Below are 19,151 nucleotides of genomic sequence, written 5' to 3' on the forward strand. Positions count from 1 at the left end.
AAAACAGTCAATTAAAAAATGGCAGTTGGGAAACAGTAATCTTTTCCCACTTGGGGTCTACAGTTTAGCACTTAATATGTCTTACCTGCTCAACTGTGATATGAAAAATTATTGTAGTTTAAAAGGACTATCCATAATCCGTGAGCAGAAGTCAACAAGATTTTTAATTAGATTTTTAAACCAGTGAATGAGTAACACTGCTTCGCCACACAGAGATCATAATATCTTAAACATAAAATCCTACTACACTAGAATTTAAAAGGACTTTTGACAAGAAAAACTAATAGACTTTAAATCATTTTAAAGTTGCCTTTCTCAATTGGGGTTCTTTTTCTGAACCACAAAATACAGAAAATGATTTCAGTGACTATTTTCTCAATTCTCCCAAAGATGGGACATGAGAGAGAGTTTAGTTCATTACATAGAATAGAAACTTTAGGGCATTAAGGCTTAACTCTCTGGCAGAATCCAGTTGAAAAGGGCTGAATGGGGTATAAATAAAAATAAATAAACCTAGACATCCTTTTATTTTTTTAGAGAAAAAAAAATCAGTCTCGCGGAATTCTAAAGGTAGCTTTGGTTAAATTGAGACTAGAACTCTGTGGTCCTGACTTACAGCTCAGTACTCATTCTACCGCACAAAATTTCCTCCTCATTTTATTACCCTCTGAATACTCTCAGGAAAAAAAATATAAAAATTGCAAAATGTTACAAAGGAGATGGTGGTAGCCCCTCCTGCCCTAAGTCTCTACCCCAAGCTCCCCTTCCTTGCTACAAATGTGTATCTCCTACTCTGGCAGTAGATAAATGAAAGCAACCATGTTGCAGAAAGGACAAAATAGAAAAGTTAGGTCATTAGACTGACGTCAGTAATGACATCTATATCAGATGTCTTAACTATTCAGGAGTGATCCAACTCATTCATTTTTGAATATGGCAGGCTTCTTACCACCACCAACAGTGGATATTAGGTTGGCTTCTCTTACTGTATTCACTGAAGCTACTATTAGTTAGCTATTTCTATTGACTTCATATCGTACTGAAAAATGCTAAATTACAAGGACAGTACCCTTCATGGCCTTACCACAATATTTCAATCAAGCCAAACCTTTCTTTTGCCCATTTGGAGCTCCTCGCTACGGTAGTTTCAAACTAGCTTCAAACTAGTTTCAAACTAGTATTTTATAGCATTAAAGGAAATGAGAACCTTTAAACAGGCTGTGGTATCAGAGCTGCCTTTTTAATTATTAATTTCATCACTATGGGGGACTAAAACATTCCACAGTATGCAAGAATATCATATAGAGATGGTTTTTGTTTTTCCCTTTTTTACCAAAATACCAACAAATTGGCATAGATTGTTTAATTATATTATATTCTTATTTTGATTTGATGTATTTCAAAAGAAGAAGAAAATTATAAACATGTCTCCCTAAATATCTAATCTTGTTTTGGTTAGAATCCATTGCTTTTAAAAACCAGCAATTAAGGGTGTACATGCTCAGCAACAGAGAACTAAAGATTTATCCACAGCTGAAGGGTGGTCCCTATAAATGTCATTCTTTACCACTGGGATGGTTAAAACTGCTCATTGGGATGGCTTTCTGGATGTAATTAAGCAAATGATATGCTGAGTTTATAAAATGTTCTCTGATAGGACTGACTTCCCTTAAAATGTTCTTCTGACTGACTGAAAAGATAACTCATTTCAAATATCAGAAATAGTTCCTCATGAAAATGACACAGCTAATGCTGAAAACTGAACTCTTTACACTCAAGTATCACTTTATAAAATTTTTTTTAAATTAACACTTTGCTTTACTAAGAATTATATTTAAATGCATGACATTGGTATTTTCTCCTAAATTTTTATGGTTTGAAATTTTAAATAAGCTGATTTTAATCAACTGTAATTTAGCCTGCAGAATCATCACTAAACTAATTGAATACCAAAAAAAGGCCAATTCCTTTGAATGACAAACTGCTTATTTTATGGAATTTTCCTCCAAAATATCAATAAAATATTTTACATTTTGTGGAATTTTTTTAAAATGTCACTCTACATTGCTAAGTACTATGTCATACTTTAATTTGGCAGACTCAAAGCTAATGAAACTGAAACACCTACTGTATCTTTATAAACCAACTAAAATATTTTTTGCTTTATTATCAACTGTATAAAATCTGTACTTTAGTCAAATGCAAGCATGAGAATTTGAGCTGGAAATGTCACACAGTCAGCTACAGTTTGAAGGAACCCAATTCATAATGCATTTTATAAATAGTTAATGACTTCTATACATAAGCTAACCAGGCAAATCAAGAAATTGTCAACATTTTTAGTCTTAGTTGTCAGTTACTACTGTCTACTGGTGCTTTATATGTGGCTTCTGGAGAAGACAGAAGCTCTCTGCAGTTTGTAATCTATTGCAATTTCAGGTCTGTACCATAAGGATGGAAAAGCTTCAACTGACAATATCTGCCACACACACACACACACACACAGAGTTAAATACAAGGACATTTCTCACTTTTAGTTGTGTGTTTTTGTAAAGTTTATTCCTTCTAACTTATATGCTTAGGTGGACTAGACACAGTTGGACAGAGAAATCTACAGACCATATATGAACCATAAAAAAAATGACAACAACTGACTGTTATCCCTAAGACATGATGCACAAAATTTCAATGGTTATTTTAAACTGACAACAAAAGTGAGTCTTTGGTTATGAAAGCAAGAATTTCAGACTCCCAGCAGTTTTTACTTGATGAACAGAACGTCTGCATACTGATTGGCTGATTCTCTTAAAGCCAAGTTCAAACAGATACACTTGCTCAGTTCTCTCTGGAAATTTGGCTTGGAACAATCTATCTACTTGACCCAACTGAACTGAATGTGTTCCTGGACAGGCACTGCTAAACTAGAAACAAAATGAATTAACTTAGTTTAAACTAATTAAGAACTGTGATCTGGGTACCATCTCCTGTAAGATTCTACATGTGAAACAGGGTATACGTAACCAGAATGAGGATTCTAGCACCCACCACTAGCATAAGCATAACAATGAAGTTGGTTTATTACTAGAGCATATATGAGAATTTAATTTCCATGGCGTGCACATGGCAAAGCAATTGCTTAAATTGCCTCACCTGGGAATTTAATACAATGTTATCATCAGACCAGCCACACTGTAAATAGATTTATAATGCTTTCCATGTGCTGCACTCTGTTGCATATGAACTAAGTAATGATCTGGTATTACAATAAAATCAGCTAGTTCCCACACCTGGCAGACAGGATATTTCACTAAATTAATACCCATACAGCTACATCACAAGGCATGGGAGAGGAAACAATCTCTAAGGCATTCGATTTGAGTTTTACATGGGAGGCAAACACTCCAGGGTTATGAAGAATGTTACTATGTTGAATGGGCCGCTTAAGACAAAATCTGTATTACAGAATTAAGACTTTCTCATTCCCATTCAATTTTGGCCTGATTTTCTTCATTCAGTACTTTAATTACTAATCAGCAATCCGCAACATTCACAAACACTAAGAAAGCCCTTTATTCTAATCTATGTGCTGCAGACAGCCAAATAATTGATACAAAGTGCAGTATGGTTTTGGTAAGTAATGAAAGAACAGCTTGTCCTACTTCCTAATCAAATTGGTCTATAGAAGAAATCGTTAATAGATTTCTCCATAGGCCTAAAACAAATCACCCAGCCTGGCCAGACTTTTCCATTGCTTCTACCATGTCTTTCAGTCTCCATATATTTAATAATGCCCCAGGTTACCAGGTGATACACCTATTAAAAACTGTTACGCTTTCAGAGCCAAAGAATTTAACTACTCTAAAGAATTTCACTGCTCCTGTTATAATTCACACTTTGGGATAGCTACAGAATACCGTGAAATTATATTTCTTAGCTAGCCATATAATTGCTGGTACTCATTTCTTACCTAACTTTATCTGGTTCTAATTAAAAAATATCATACTTCCATAATACCCAGATGACATTTTCTAAAAAGCATCTATCTTTGGAACAAGGCATTCCATTTTTAACCCTACTTCTATTTCTTTGCTGGTGATTTCAGCTTTTCATCCTTACTCTACCTCTGACCCAGGACTTAAAAAGGCTCATCAATCCAGGACAGGAAACTTAAATTTTGGAGAAAAAAATAAAACGGAATTTATAAAATTTTGTTGATGACCATGTTCTCTGTGCTGTACTAATTTCTAGCAAATAGCAATTTAAGATTAAAACATACCATACTACATGATATAGGTAAAGGTAAAGTAAACTGTTAGGTAAATGTTTGATCCTTGGAAAGTTGTTAGGATGACAAAGCACAGGGCACTGAGTGAAAAGAACAGAAGTAACTTTTCAGTATGTGATCTTTGGTCAAAATTAAGTTTTCTGAACATCAGTTCCCTCAATCTCTAAAAAAGTGGTGACAATATTTATTTCCCAGGGCTTTTGTGAGGATTTAAATATTATAAACAAATGGAAGTCTATCATAATACCTTGGATGTGATAACCCTGCAAAGGATGTTCAACTAAATATTACTTGATAATATTGGAACGGATACAATAAAACCAGTACACATACATGACTGAGAGTATAAATTAGTGCATCTTTCGTTGAAAATGATTTGCCAATATATACCAAAAGTTGCTATAAAAAATTCCATTATTTCATCCAGTAATTCTACTACTACATTGTTTTGCCCAGTTTCCTATTTTATGGTTCCACAATTTTTGGATGACTTTCAATGATAAAAAACTTTCCTGCATTTCTTTAATGCTATCAGAGAAAGGAACTTCCAATCTGTTTCTTCTAAGTAGTCATTCCACTAAACATGGCTTGCTCTTGCTCAAGGGACTGTTTAGAGTTAAAGGTCAAACTCATTCACTAGAAAGTGCACATGCCACATGTCACCAATACTGTACCGTTAATAAAGGGAAAGCACACTTTCTATCTATCATAAACTCATGGCCAATGGACCATATGCAAGCCACCAGAGAGAAAATACTAACATGCCCTGCTGCTAGGCTACCAGCAGTTGGAAAAGCAGGTTACCGTGCGAACACTAAAATAACCCATTGCTCTTGAGTATGTAATACTAGAAATTTTTTTCGAAAAAGTACAATTACAAATGTCTTTCTATTATAATCATTCTTATTTACTATTTTTGCTTGTACTTTCAAAACATTTTATGTGTTTGAAATGGATATTTATGTTTTGGCTATAAATAATAAGATAAATCATACCACATTTTCTCCTAATTATTTTTTTAAATTTAGCTTTAATATCACATGTGAGTATTTATTTCCATATGATGAGGTTATATCTGTATATATACACCTATAGACTCATACAAACCCATATGCAATCCATATGGAATGACTCTATTTATGTTTCACAATGCTAGAATAGACTTTTATTTATACTAGGAACTCTGACCACATTGCCACTACATCATTTAATGATTTGCAAAACAGACAGCCCAGAAATGATGTAACTGCACTTCTTCGTTTCCTCCTCCAGCATTTCTAAACTTACGCCTGAAATTTAAGTTTAACATTAGTGTTTCAAAATGCAACTTGAGTTAGTTAGAATCATGGCCCCACTTGCTTGCATATGTTTGTAGTTTACAACTTTGACACTGCTATTGAACATAGTGTGTCTGTGTCTTATATCATGTTAGTTTGTCAATCAATAATTAAGTTACTTCATTCAGAAAATCAGCTCATGATAGAATGCCCAGATGTTGTTGTCAACATCTGGAACAGTGTAAGTATGCAGCAGAGGAAGTCTAATTCTTTACAGTCTTTCTGAATATAAAATAACTCCACATACTGTACTTGAAATAATCAAAATGTCAAAATGTTCATTATTTTGTTTGATAATGATATATAAATACCCTATACATTCCCATTGGAAAATAATACTCTGATAAATGAATGCTATATAACAGATGCTTTATTTATATTTTTAAAAGAATTACTGAAATAAAGTATGTAGATTTATATAATTAATTTGTATCTAGGTTTCCCTATGTAATCTGCCTAGCATTAGGAAGGAAAAGTGATTCATTCATTGAAAATCCATCCACAGTCGTAGTTTCAAGTGATCCAGACATCCAAGAACAAATGATCTTGAGGATTCTATGTAACTGTCACTGAGGTTATCACATAAATGACAGAATCTGACAGTTGACAGTGACATCCAGCATCATCTAAACCATCCTGAAAACGTAGAGATGAGAGGTTCCAAGCCAGATGGGCGATCTACCCAAGGCCACACACCCAGGAAAGACCTGGCAGCAGGAGGACAGAATCCGTTTCCCAATGCCAGTGCTCTTTTCACTTTACCAGACCACCAAGACAGGCTGGGGGTGTCTTATCACCCATTCCCCAGGGTAAGGTTGGCTGTACCATTCACCTAGTTCTATGAATGTATCATCAGCTATAAAGTTGATTAGTCTGTAGCTTTTGTTTCTTGTCACCCTCCTCCAAAACAAACAAACAAACCTTTACTTATACTTTGTTGCTAACATCTGGAATATTGACAACAATAAAGTTGAAAGTCCAAGGGTGACACATGCTTAAGGTAGAATGTTTTATTTGATAGAAAAAAGTGTCTGATCTCAGTTGGTGAGTCACAACCACACCTATGGGTGTAACTGAGATGTTTCAAGATGAATCTTCAAAGGCTACAACATAAAGCAACAATAATTTAACCTCATGGCAGGAGAGGAGCCACACCAGTTATTAAGATGTGCTAAGAACTATCTGCTTACCCGTGAGATCTGGTGACTCCCGATTTATCTACTCTAAAATTCTAGCTTGGAACCAGCCATCTCATAAGCAAACAATTTTTACAGTATTTTTTTTCTTGGTACTTACTTTTGGACCCATGTTGTGAGAGATTCTTCATTAAAGAATATGCTGTGTTACCTTGAGTTTACAGTGCTCATAATTCAGAGGTGTACAATATACCTTTTAATGCTTTATGAATACAGCCAATATAACTGTGATGCTTAGCCAATAAAACAAAACTCTTTTAGCCCAAATCCTCTACGGAAATATTTTGAAGATTACTTCTATACCTGGGTGACCCAAAACTATAAAATATGATTAAGTAAATATAAATATTCATACCTGATTCATAAACATGTTGTGAATCTAAAAGATTCTCCATTTTCAGTTGAACAGAATAAAATCCTGCCTACTGAGGGGCTTTGCTTCATCAAGTAAATGTTCTTTCTCTTCTATCTTCAATGTGTCACTCTCTACTGGTTCTTCCCTTTAAGAATACAAACATTTTTAAGTGTACCCCAACTTTCAATATTTTAAAAGGTTATTTTACCCTATACTACACTCCCCAGCTAATGCCCAACTGCTCTTTATTCTTCCTTTTCTAGCCAAGCTTCTCGAAAGAGTATACTACAAGCACTAACTACACTTATTCATGTCCCAGCAGCTTATCAACTTCCAACAAACTGGATGTTTTCCTACCACGCCACAGGACTCCCCAGGAACACCAATGACTTCCTAGTTGACAAAATCATTTTAAAATAACTTCTTTAGAATAGTTATAGATTTCTAGAAAAGTTACAAAGATGATACAGAGAGTTCCCATATAACCTACACCTAGTTTCCCTTATTATTTTTTTTGATGTTAATATTATTCTTTTTTTAATTGGAGTATAGTATTGTTTTACAATATTGTATTAGTTTATACTATACAGCAAAGTGAATCAGCTATACGTATACATGTATCTCCTCTTTTTTGGATTTCCTTCTCATTTAGGTCACCACAGAGCACTGAGTAGAGTTCCCTGTGCTATACAGTAGGTCCTCATTAGTTACCTGTTTTATACATGGTATCAATAGTGTATATATGTTAATCCCAATCTCCCAATTCATCCTACTCCCCCTTCCCCATTGGTATCCATACGTTTTTCTCTACGTCTGTGTCTCTTATTATTAACATCTTACATTACTGTGGTACATTCGCCATAACGAAGGAATCAATTGTTCATTATTACACATTATTATAAACTGAGGTCCATACTTTTTTCAGATTTCCTTAGTACCTCATGTTCTTTTTCTGTTCCAGGACACCATCCAATATCCCACATTACATTTAGGTGTCATGTCTCCTTAGGCTCCTCTTAGCTGTGACAATTTCTCAGGCTTTCCTAGTTTTTGATGACCTTGACACTTTTGAGGAGTACTGGTGTTTTGTAGAATGTCCCTCAATTGGGATTAGTCTGAGGTTTTCCTCATGACTAGACGGGGGTTATAAGTTTTGGGGAGGAAGACCACAGGGGCAAAGTGCTATTTTCATCAACATCATATCAAAGGTACAGACTATCAACATGATTTATCACTGTTGATGTTGACCTTGATCACCTGGCCGAGGAGATGTTTATCAGCTTTCTCCATTGTAAAGCTACTCTCTTCCTCCTCCTTGTACTGTATGCACTGTGAACAGCCCCCATTTAAGGACTGGGGAGTTATGCTCCACGTCCTTGAGGAAGGAGCATCTACATCAATTATTTGGCATGGGAGATCTGTCTATTCAATCATTAGTCGGTATCAGTATGAACTCACGGATATTTATTTTATACTTTGGCTTATAAGCCAATACTACTTCATTAATTTTGTTGCACAGATTGTACCAACTTTGGCTCCAATGGCCACTTTTCAGTCCTTGTTTCATTAGACCTCTCAACAGCATCTGACATTGTTGCCCACTTTCTCCTTAGCAGTTACACCACAACCCTCCCTTGAAATTCCTCCTATCCTTCTGGTCTCTCCTTCTCAGTCTCCTTCATCATAATTGCTCTCTCTGTATGCCCTGGGTCTCCATCCTTAGCCCTATTCTCACTCATCTGTTTGATCTCATCTATACCTGTTGTTCTAACCACCACCTAGAGGCTGGCGAAGACATGTTTTTTGCATAAATCTAATTTGTACTCGGTGCCTTAGATAATCAAAAGGCATCTCAGACTTAATACAGACAAAGTGGGGCATTTTCTTTCTCCTGTATGCTGCTCTTCCTCCTGTTTTCCCTAATTTGAGGTATGGTGTTACCATGTACATAGTCAACGCAGATAAAATCCTAAAAATTTTCCTACCCTCTCCATTACTCTCCAAATCCAATCACCAAGCCCTACGGATTAAACCCTTATTTTTCAGAATATCTACAACTGGGGCCCTTAGCCATATTTCCAGAATGTCTGTAGTCCCAATTCTTTCCCCATAACTCTTGTTACCACATATTTCATCATTCTTTTTATATATGAATTATATTTGACAGATACTTGTATGGAAAGACTGACATGTTTTTAGGCAAAGGTAAGCCAACAGGTACAAATTCTCAGCGCCTCATCTTGGGGAGTAAAGGAGACCTTTTCAACCCTATCTGTAGCAGAATATCAAAGCTATAAAAGAATCATTGTCTAAAGATATAACTTATTTCAGAGTAGGCATGTTAAAATAGAAAGCAAATTCATTTGACAAAAGCCAATACATTATGGGAAAATGCTAAGCAGCAGACCTCTCTCTAACTTCGTAAGTCAAGACCACATTTCTCTTTAATTTCAAATGTAGGCATATGTCACATCAGCTATTGTACTGTTCTCCTAAGTCAGATATTTCCAATTTTCATGATGTAGAAGCTAAAAGACCACCCTTTCAAATGACATGATGTGCATGCACATTTCTCCTTTGCTTTTCTGATTTGTGGACCTGAGGAATATGGATTACTTCTGTTAATCTGCATGAAGAAGCTCTGCTACAAGCCTGGCATTCAGTTTGCTTTTATGTCTGAGACCCCAAATTGTACCGTTAGGCAACAGAGGGCACTTATCTAGATTGAACTGTCATACAAATAGATTTTTGTCAGCCATTCAATTTGTATTGGGGAACATGCCAACAAAAACAAAACCCAGCAATTTAAAACAACAAACCTATCCTGTACTGATAGGAACAAATTGCTTTATTTCAAATGAATAAGAATTACTATAGATCGCACATCCTGTGTGTGGGTGCTAAGAAAGAAAAATATTTTTGGAACTAATTCTGTCTAGTTTTTCTGGCAGTGGTCTAACATGAAGTAAGCACGAAATATGCTTAATACTAATAAACACACAAGAAAAAAAATGCTAACAGACAGGAATTACATGTTATCAGAGGAGAACGAGGCTTTCTAAGAAAATTCCAAGTCAAAATTCATCAGCTACATGAAAAAGTTAATATTGTGTTGCATTTTGAGTTTATTCTCTGACCTATAGTCCTTTGGGGAATGCAGGTGATGCCTCTGCCCACAACATAGTCAATCTGAGAAGTAAACCCATCATTCTCCCTGAGCCTAAACTGATTCCGGCTCTGTATCTTCAACACTCACAAAGAATAATTGAAAACCTTAGAGAACTGACCTCATCACAGTTACACCCAATCTCTTCCATACCTCAGACTATTTGGAAAAATAGTCAGAGGGTCTATTATAAGTTGGTGTTAATCTTAGACATTAAAGATGTTGATAAATTACATCAGTAAAGACAAAGTAATAAAATTTTCACAACTTAAAAATTACATCAATTTGCCCATCAGTATATAAAATAGTTTAATCCCCTCCCCTATTATTTTTGTTTGAGTTGAATCCCGTTCCCTTTTCTATAAGTTGCATCTTCATTATGGAACTTCTGGAGCTACTCTTTCAGTGAAACTCACTCTTAGACTTGTAGGATCAGACACTGCTGTGAAGGATATAAGCAAACATGCAAATTCAACCCTGGGAATCCACATCGAGCTGACACAGAAAATAAACAAACTTACAGATCAAAAACTTCAACTGAACCAATGTAATTTTACTAAATAGAAATCTAATTAGTTCAATTACTTAAATGCAAGCATCTACATTAGAAAATGAGTTCTCTTCAATCAAAATTATGTAACAAGAATTGAGCACTTTACAAAATTCTGTAATATGTCACATGACATAGCTATAACTTTTTATGTTGTAGCAACAGGTACTTATGTCAAGACTTTAGATTTTATTAGAGGACAATCTAAAAAAATAGTAGAGTGCAGATATGACATGAAAAGGACCTCATGAACGGTAGTTAAAATAGATAACAGGACAAAAGCAAGGTAAAATATAATGCTCCAAGTGGCCTCTACATTTTGGTAAATGATAGAACTATCTGAGAAAAATTATTTTTACTTTGAAGAAAGTTATAAAATTACATTAATTTAAAAACATGAACAGATGCATGATGTATGCAACTTAATTTCAAACAGTTCAGAAAAAAATAGACATACGTAGAGTTGAAAAGATCAATAGAGAAAGCATACAAAAATGATAAAGCAAACAGTACGAAATGTTAATAGGCAAATCTAGGTAAAGGGTGTATGTATGTTCTTTGTGCTATCCTTTAAACTTTTCTGAAAGTTTGAAATTAGTTCCAAATAAAAAGTTTAAAGTGATTAAAAAGTATGAAAAGGTTAGTGGGATAAGGAGATAGAGGCTCTTGCTAAGCTAATTTTCTACAACTAGCTAATGTCTGAGATTAGCTAATGTCCAGAATAAATCTTTGATTAGATAGATAACAGCTCATGTTAAACTAAAGTATGAGACCATTACTCCTTTCAAATTCAGACTATTTAAACTGTTAATTTTTATTATATACAATGGTGTTTGTTCTCTTTTAGCTTTTTTCAGTAACAATGCAGGATTACATTTGTTAGTTTTAAATTAGCAACGTAATTTTCTTTTGTAGTTCAGCTAGTAGAATGGACTCTAAATCATACCTGGTCAGAGAAGCTCAAAGTTATCAGTTCATAATGACAGAATATTATCTACCATTTAAAATAGTTTGGCGGGGGCTTCCCTGGTGGCGCAGTGGTTGAGAGTCCGCCTGCCGATGCAGGGGACGTGGGTTCGTGCCCCGGTCTGGGAAGATCCCACATGCCGCGGAGTGGCTGGGCCCGTGAGCCATGGCCGCTGAGCCTGCGCGTCCAGAGCCTGTGCTCCGCAACGGGAGAGGCCACAACAGCGAGAGGCCCGCGTACCGCAAAAAAAAAAAAAACAACAGTTTTGCGGTAATGTACAGTTCTTTTTTCCCTTCATTTCATTCTGAATAAAAGTGTTGAGGACAATAATTCTAAATCAGATTGCTTAACAAATAAATGATTTATTATTATTATTTTACAAAAATGCCTAGAGGATCCTAGTACAAATTTCACCGGAGTGTTCTGCACTAACTAAAGATCTTTTAGCGTGCTCTTAGGTCATGCTCTAATGTTCTTGAAGAGAACACACACTCTCACATAGTTAGACATGTGCCCACTAAACTTTGACTTGATTTGGCAATCAAGGTATGGCTGATCTGTCTAATTTTGACTGTGATAGCCCTGGACTGGGACTGAATGTAATTCCATTCTCTGAAAAGAACACAGCCAATTCTGGTGCTCTATAAATATGCAATAATGATAGGACCTTAGGGCTAGAAGGGACCTTGAGAGGTCCTCTAGTGTGCCTTGCTCCCTGACGTCATGGCACACTGAATGTACCTGATAAAGACCTTGGGAAGGAGATTCCTTAACCTTCACAAAGGAGGTTTACCAACAGTCACCGATTACTGTCAGGAATTGTTTCCCTAAATTAAACTTAAATCTATGGTTCTGCAGTCACACATACAGTAGAGCCCAGCCACAGCTGCTGACCACACTTGGTATAACACTTCTTCATAGACTTGAAGACACTTAACAACTCCACAACTCCACAACATGCAGGGAAAATGATCCCAGGACCTTACTTCATCTGTCTAATTTTCTAATCCTTTAATCATCTGAGGGACCCACCTCTGAATTACCTTTAGGCATGGTAACCCCAACAATACTCAGAGATGGACATTAGTGGATTCTTCCAGATTCTACCATGAACTAAAAGTGTACCCCATCTTACCATCTGTAAAGCTGAGGAGGCCACTCATTATTCTGTTCTTTCTGATTTCTGCTCTGAATATATTTAACATTAAATTATATACATGCACTAATTTTTATTTGAGTTTTAGGGCAAGTTACTATTACTTGCCCTAAATTTAAATTTGTTTTCTTGTCCTTTGAAAAAACAATATGATAAATTAAACAGATCTCCAATTTGGGCAACCAACGAGCCTGGATTCAAATCTCAGGTTCATCCTTTTCTAGGTATGATTAATAAGCAAGTTTTTGAGCCCCTGTGTAGTAGCCAAGGTAAAGTTTATAAAACAACCAATACAGTGCTTAACACATACTGGGAATTAAAGAATAATAACTGCTCTAATCATAATAATAATTATTATTGAGAATGCCAGCAAGTCTACTCTTCTAGCATATAAAACTCTGGGTTTGCCCACCTCAGCTCTTTATTCTAAGATGGCCTCACACAACTTTGCCCAACATGGCCACTTCAGTTCTGCTCCCAGTTATTTATCACCCAAACTTCTGACTATAAAGACCAGATTGCCATTCCATTCCAGTTCCTCCTTGCCCTTGGGACTCAATTTTGCCTTCCATTTTTGGTCTTTTTTCTTTTGACTCTTTTAATTTATATCTGACCTTGATTTTCTCTTCTTTGACCCTCAACGTTTTCTGAGGATTTAGGCTCCCATTCACCCATTTGCTCTCTCTAGAAGAACAAATACTTATATATGTGATCCCAGAGAAAATACTTGTAGATGTCATCCCAAACTCCGAAAAGAATTCAGACAGTAGCATAACATAGAACCTTCAAAGATAATGTGCTTCATTATCAGCACTTTATTTAACAGTATGAGTTAAACTATGATTCAAATCCTAGTTTTGCTATTTATTACCTATGTGACTGAAGAGAGGGTGTCTAACCTTTCTGAGTCTCAGTCTGCATATCTGCATAAAAGAAATGAAAAACACTTTGTTGGAATGATTAAATGGGACTTGCAAGAAGAACACAGCTGCATAAGTTAACAGGTTCCCTCTAAGTCATCACTTTTCCCTCTCCTTCCCCTCTGGGTTTGGGTAGGTGGGTGAATAACAAGAACAAATACACTCGGAATTCTCCTTTCTTGGCAAAACTAGAAAACAGATATTATTCATAGATCCCAAATTATGTGGAGAGGTGTCCCAAAGCAGATGAGATCATGCAGAGCCAGATGACAAAATGCCTGAAGGATGGTAAGAGGACACAACCACAGCTGAGCTAAAAAAGCACCAACTAAAATACACTTCCTAAAGATGAGGGACTCATTCTGAAGCACAAAATCTATATTCTTCATTTGAAACAATGGCTGTGGGAAGGTGTAAGCAAGCTGCTGGCAGAAGCACTCTGGGACACAGTTTGTTGAGAGAAGCAGAGTTACATAAAGAATAACACAGGACTTCTGCTTCCCAAAGAATGTAGAAAAACACAAGAAGCCATTGCTTTCACCTTAACAAACAAAACAAGCTGGAGAAGCTACAAAAATCACAATTTTTAGAAACCTATCAGAGAGCTGATGATACAAAGACACCTAACTGAAATACAGTCCAAAAAACCATAAGCCTTTTGTAACAGAGAAGAAACCCATGGCTGTTCTCATTCTTGGCAGAGTAGAGGAAGCCTCCACAGATATAGGTAAGAAGAAACCAGTCACACTTCTAACTAACTATTAAAGGTTGCATCAGGGCTGGCATAACAGGTCAGGATTTCAAGGAACCTGAGCCACAGAGTGAGGTATAGGGTCTACCAAGTAATGCTTTCCCATGGGTCATTACTGAGTGCTCAGGGCATGGGAGAATTTCTGACAGAGATGCTCCCCTGGGTTGCACAAGACCTCCCTCAATCCTAAAACAGCTGGCCCTCTGAAGGTGGGGTGCAAGGCAGCAGAGCTAAGAAAAGTCCATGCTAAGCACTCTGGCTACAGTAGGCTAGGGAATGAGCAAAGGAACTGATGGAAACCTATCTGAGGCATTCTAAAATTCCAGCCACCAAAAGTTGAAGTAGGGGAGAAGAACAGGAGAACTGAGAGAAAACCTCTGAGGCATTCCGGATCTTCAAACAGTATAAGGCAACTGCCCTTCTAAGGCTTGATTTACGCAGCAGGGCAGAGAGGAATCTGCCAAGATACTGAAAGCCAGGGAGCAAGACTGGCTAGCAAGAGAATCCCCCAGAGACTCATAAAGGTAGCAGTGGGGCTGTAAAAGTGAGAGAGGGATCTCCCACAAATCAAAAAGACGGTGGCCCAGCTGAAAAGCAGAAAGAAGTCTTTGGAAACTCACCAGTGCTCAGAGCTCAAGCCCTGCTCACAAGGAAAATCCTAACTTCAGCCTCAAAACATGTGAATTAAGCTGAAGCTAAAAAAAAATAAAATAAATAAAGCCCCCACACAGCCCAACTAAAGGTCAAGTTGACTTAGCCATAGAAGCCTGAAATAAAAGGGAGGGTTTTGGGGTGGGGGTAAGGGGGGGAATGTTTGGATAAAATTTTACTTACTTGACTCTCTTTTATACAAAATATCCAGCATAGAATCAAAAATTACAAGACACATGAAGAATCAAGAAAATATGACCTAAAAGGGGAAATCGACAGTAACACATTCATAGTAGGGGACTTTAACACCCCACTTTCACCAATGGACAAATCATCCAAAATGAAAATAAATAAGGAAACACAAGCTTTAAATGATACATTAAACAAGATGGACTTAATTGATATTTATAGGACATTCCATCCAAAAACAACAGAATACATTTTTCTCAAGTGCTCACGGAACATTCTCCAGGATAGATCATATCTTGGGTCACAAATCAAGCCTTGGTAAATTTAAGAAAATTGAAATTGTATCAAGTATCTTTTCCGACCACAGCGCTATGAGACTAGATATCAATTACAGGAAAAGATCTGTAAAAAATACAAACACATGGAGGCTAAACAATACACTACTTAATAACGAAGCGATCACTGAAGAAATCAAAGAGGAAATAAAAAAATACCTAGAAACAAATGACAATGGAGACACTACGACCCAAAATCTATGGGATGCAGCAAAAGCAGTTCTAAGAGGGAAGTTTATAGCAATACAATCCTACCACAAGAAAGAGGAAACATCTCGAATAAACAACCTAACCTTGCACCTAAAGCAATTAGAGAAAGAAGAACAAAAAAACCCCAAAGTTAGCAGAAGGAAAGAAATCATAAAAATCAGATCAGAAATAAATGAAAAAGAAATGAAGGAAACGATAGCAAAGATCAATAAAACTAAAAGCTGGTTCTTTGAGAAGATAAACAAAATTGATAAACCATTAGCCAGACTCATCAAGAAAAAAAGGGAGAAGACTCAAATCAATAGAATTATAAATGAAAAAGGAGAGGTAATAACTGACACTGCAGAAATAAAAGAGATCATGAGAGATTACGACAAGCAACTCTATGCCAATAAAATGGACAATCTGGAAGAAATGGACAAATTCTTAGAAATGCACAACCTGCTAAGACTGAATCAGGAGGAAATAGAAAATATGAACAGACCAATCACAAGCACTGAAATTGAAACTGTGATTAAAAATCTTCCAACAAACAAAAGCCCAGGACCAGATGGCTTCACAGGTGAATTCTATCAAACATTTAGTGAAGAGCTAACACCTATCCTTCTCAAACTCTTCCAAAATATAGCAGAGGGAGGAACACTTCCAAACTCATTCTACGAGGCCACCATCACCCTGATACCAAAACCAGACAAGGATGTCACAAAGAAAGAAAACTACAGGCCAATATCACTGATGAACAAAGATGCAAAAATCCTCAATAAAATACTAGCAAACAGAATCCAACAGCACGTTAAAAGGATCATACACCATGATCAAGTGGGGTTTATTCCAGGAATGCAAGGATTCTTCAATATACGCAAATCAATCAACGTGATATACCATATTAACAAATTGAAGGAGAAAAACCATATGATCATCTCAATAGATGTAGAGAAAGCTTTCCACAAAATTCAACACTCATTTATGATAAAAACCCTCCAGAAAGTAGGCATAGAGGGAACTTTCCTCAACATAATAAAGGCCATATATGACAAACCCAGAGCCAACATCGTCCTCAATGGTGAAAAACTGTAAGCATTTCCACTAAGATCAGGAACAAGACAAGGCTGCCCACTCTCACCACTCTTATCCAACATAGTTTTGGAAGTTTTAGCCACAGCAATCAGAGAAGAAAAGGAAATAAAAGGAATCCAAATCGGAAAAGAAGAAGTAAAGCTGTCACTGTTTGCAGATGACATGATACTATACATAGAGAATCCTAAAGATGCTACCAGAAAACTACTAGAGCTAATCAATGAATTTGGTAAAGTAGCAGGATACAAAATTAATGCACAGAAATCTCTGGCATTCCTATACACTAATGATGAAAAATCTGAAAGTGAAATCAAGAAAACACTTCCATTTATCACTGCAACAAAAAGAATAAAATATCTAGGAATAAACCTACCTAAGGAGACAAAACACCTGTATGCAGAAAATTATAAGACACTGATGAAAGAAATTAAAGATGATACAAATAGATGGAGAGATATACCATGTTCTTGGATTGGAAGAATCAACGTTGTGAAAATGACTCTACTACCCAAAGCAATCTACAGATTCAATGCAATCCCTATCAAACTACCACTGGCATTTTTCACAGAACTAGAACAAAAAAATTCACAATTTGTATGGAAACATAAAAGATCCAGAATAGCCAAAGCAATCTTGAGAACAAAAAACGGAGCTGGAGGAATCAGGCTCCCTGACTTCAGACTATACTACAAAGCTACAGTAATCAAGACAGTATGGTACTGGCACAAAAACAGAAAGATAGATCAATGGAACATGATAGAAAGCCCAGAGATAAACCCACGCACATACGGTCACCTTATCTTTGATAAAGGAGGCAGGAATGTACAGTGGAGAAAGGACAGCCTCTTCAATAAGTAGTGCTGGGAAAACTGGACAGGTACATATAAAAGTATGAGATTAGATCACTCCCTAACACCATACACAAAAATAAGCTCAAAATAGATTAAAGACCTAAATGTAAGGTCAGAAACTATCAAACTCTTAGAGGAAAACATAGGCAGAACACTCTATGACATAAATCACAGCAAGATCCTTTTTGACCCACCTCCTAGAGAAATGGAAAGAAAAACAAAAATAAACAAATGGGACCTAATGAAACTTCAAAGCTTTTGCACAGCAAAGGAAACCACAAACAAGACCAGAAGACAACCGTCAGAATGGGAGAAAATATTTGCAAATGAAGCAACTGACAAAGGATTAATCTCCAAAATTTATAAGCAGTTCATGCAGCTCAATAACAAAAAAACAAACAACCCAATCCAAATATGTGCAGAAGACCTAAATAGACATTTCTCCAAAGAAGATATACAGACTGCCAACAAACACATGAAAGAATGCTCAACATCATTAATCATTAGAGAAATGCAAATCAAAACTACAATGAAATATCATCTCACACCAGTCAGAATGGCCATCATCAAAAAATCTAGAAACAATAAATGCTGGAGAGGATGTGGAGAAAAGGGAACCCTCTTGCACTGTTGGTGGGAATGTAAATTGATACAGCCACTGTGGAGAACAGTATGGAGGTTCCTTAAAAAACTACAAATAGAACTACCACATGACCCAGCAATCCCACTACTGGGCATATACCCTGAGAAAACCATAATTCAAAAAGAGTCATGTACCAAAATGTTCATTGCAGCTCTATTTACAATAGCCCAGAGATGGAAACAACCTAAGTGTTCATCATCGGATGAATGGATAAAGAAGATGTGGCATATATATACAATGGAATATTACTCAGCCATAAAAAGAAACGAAATTGAGCTCTTTGTAATGAGGTGGATAGACCCAGAGTCTGTCATACAGAGTGAAGTAAGTCAGAAAGAGAAAGATAAATACCATATGCTAACACATATATATGGAATTTAAGAAAAAAAAATGTCATGAAGAACCTAGGGGTAAGACAGGAATAAAGACACAGTCCTACTAGAGAATGGACTTGAGGATATGGGGAGGGGGAAGGGTAAGCTGTGACAGCGAGAGAGAGGCATGGACATATA

General features: G+C 36.3%; 1 protein-coding gene across 5 annotated transcripts in view; it reads right to left on the reverse strand.

Moving 5' to 3' along the window:
• VTI1A (vesicle transport through interaction with t-SNAREs 1A) overlaps positions 1-19,151 on the reverse strand; it is a 374,916-nt gene that overhangs the window by 306,749 nt on the left and 49,016 nt on the right. The window lies entirely within an intron of this gene.

This window comes from Globicephala melas, chromosome 16, assembly GCF_963455315.2.
Source record: "Globicephala melas chromosome 16, mGloMel1.2, whole genome shotgun sequence".
NCBI classification, from domain to species: domain Eukaryota; kingdom Metazoa; phylum Chordata; class Mammalia; order Artiodactyla; family Delphinidae; genus Globicephala; species Globicephala melas.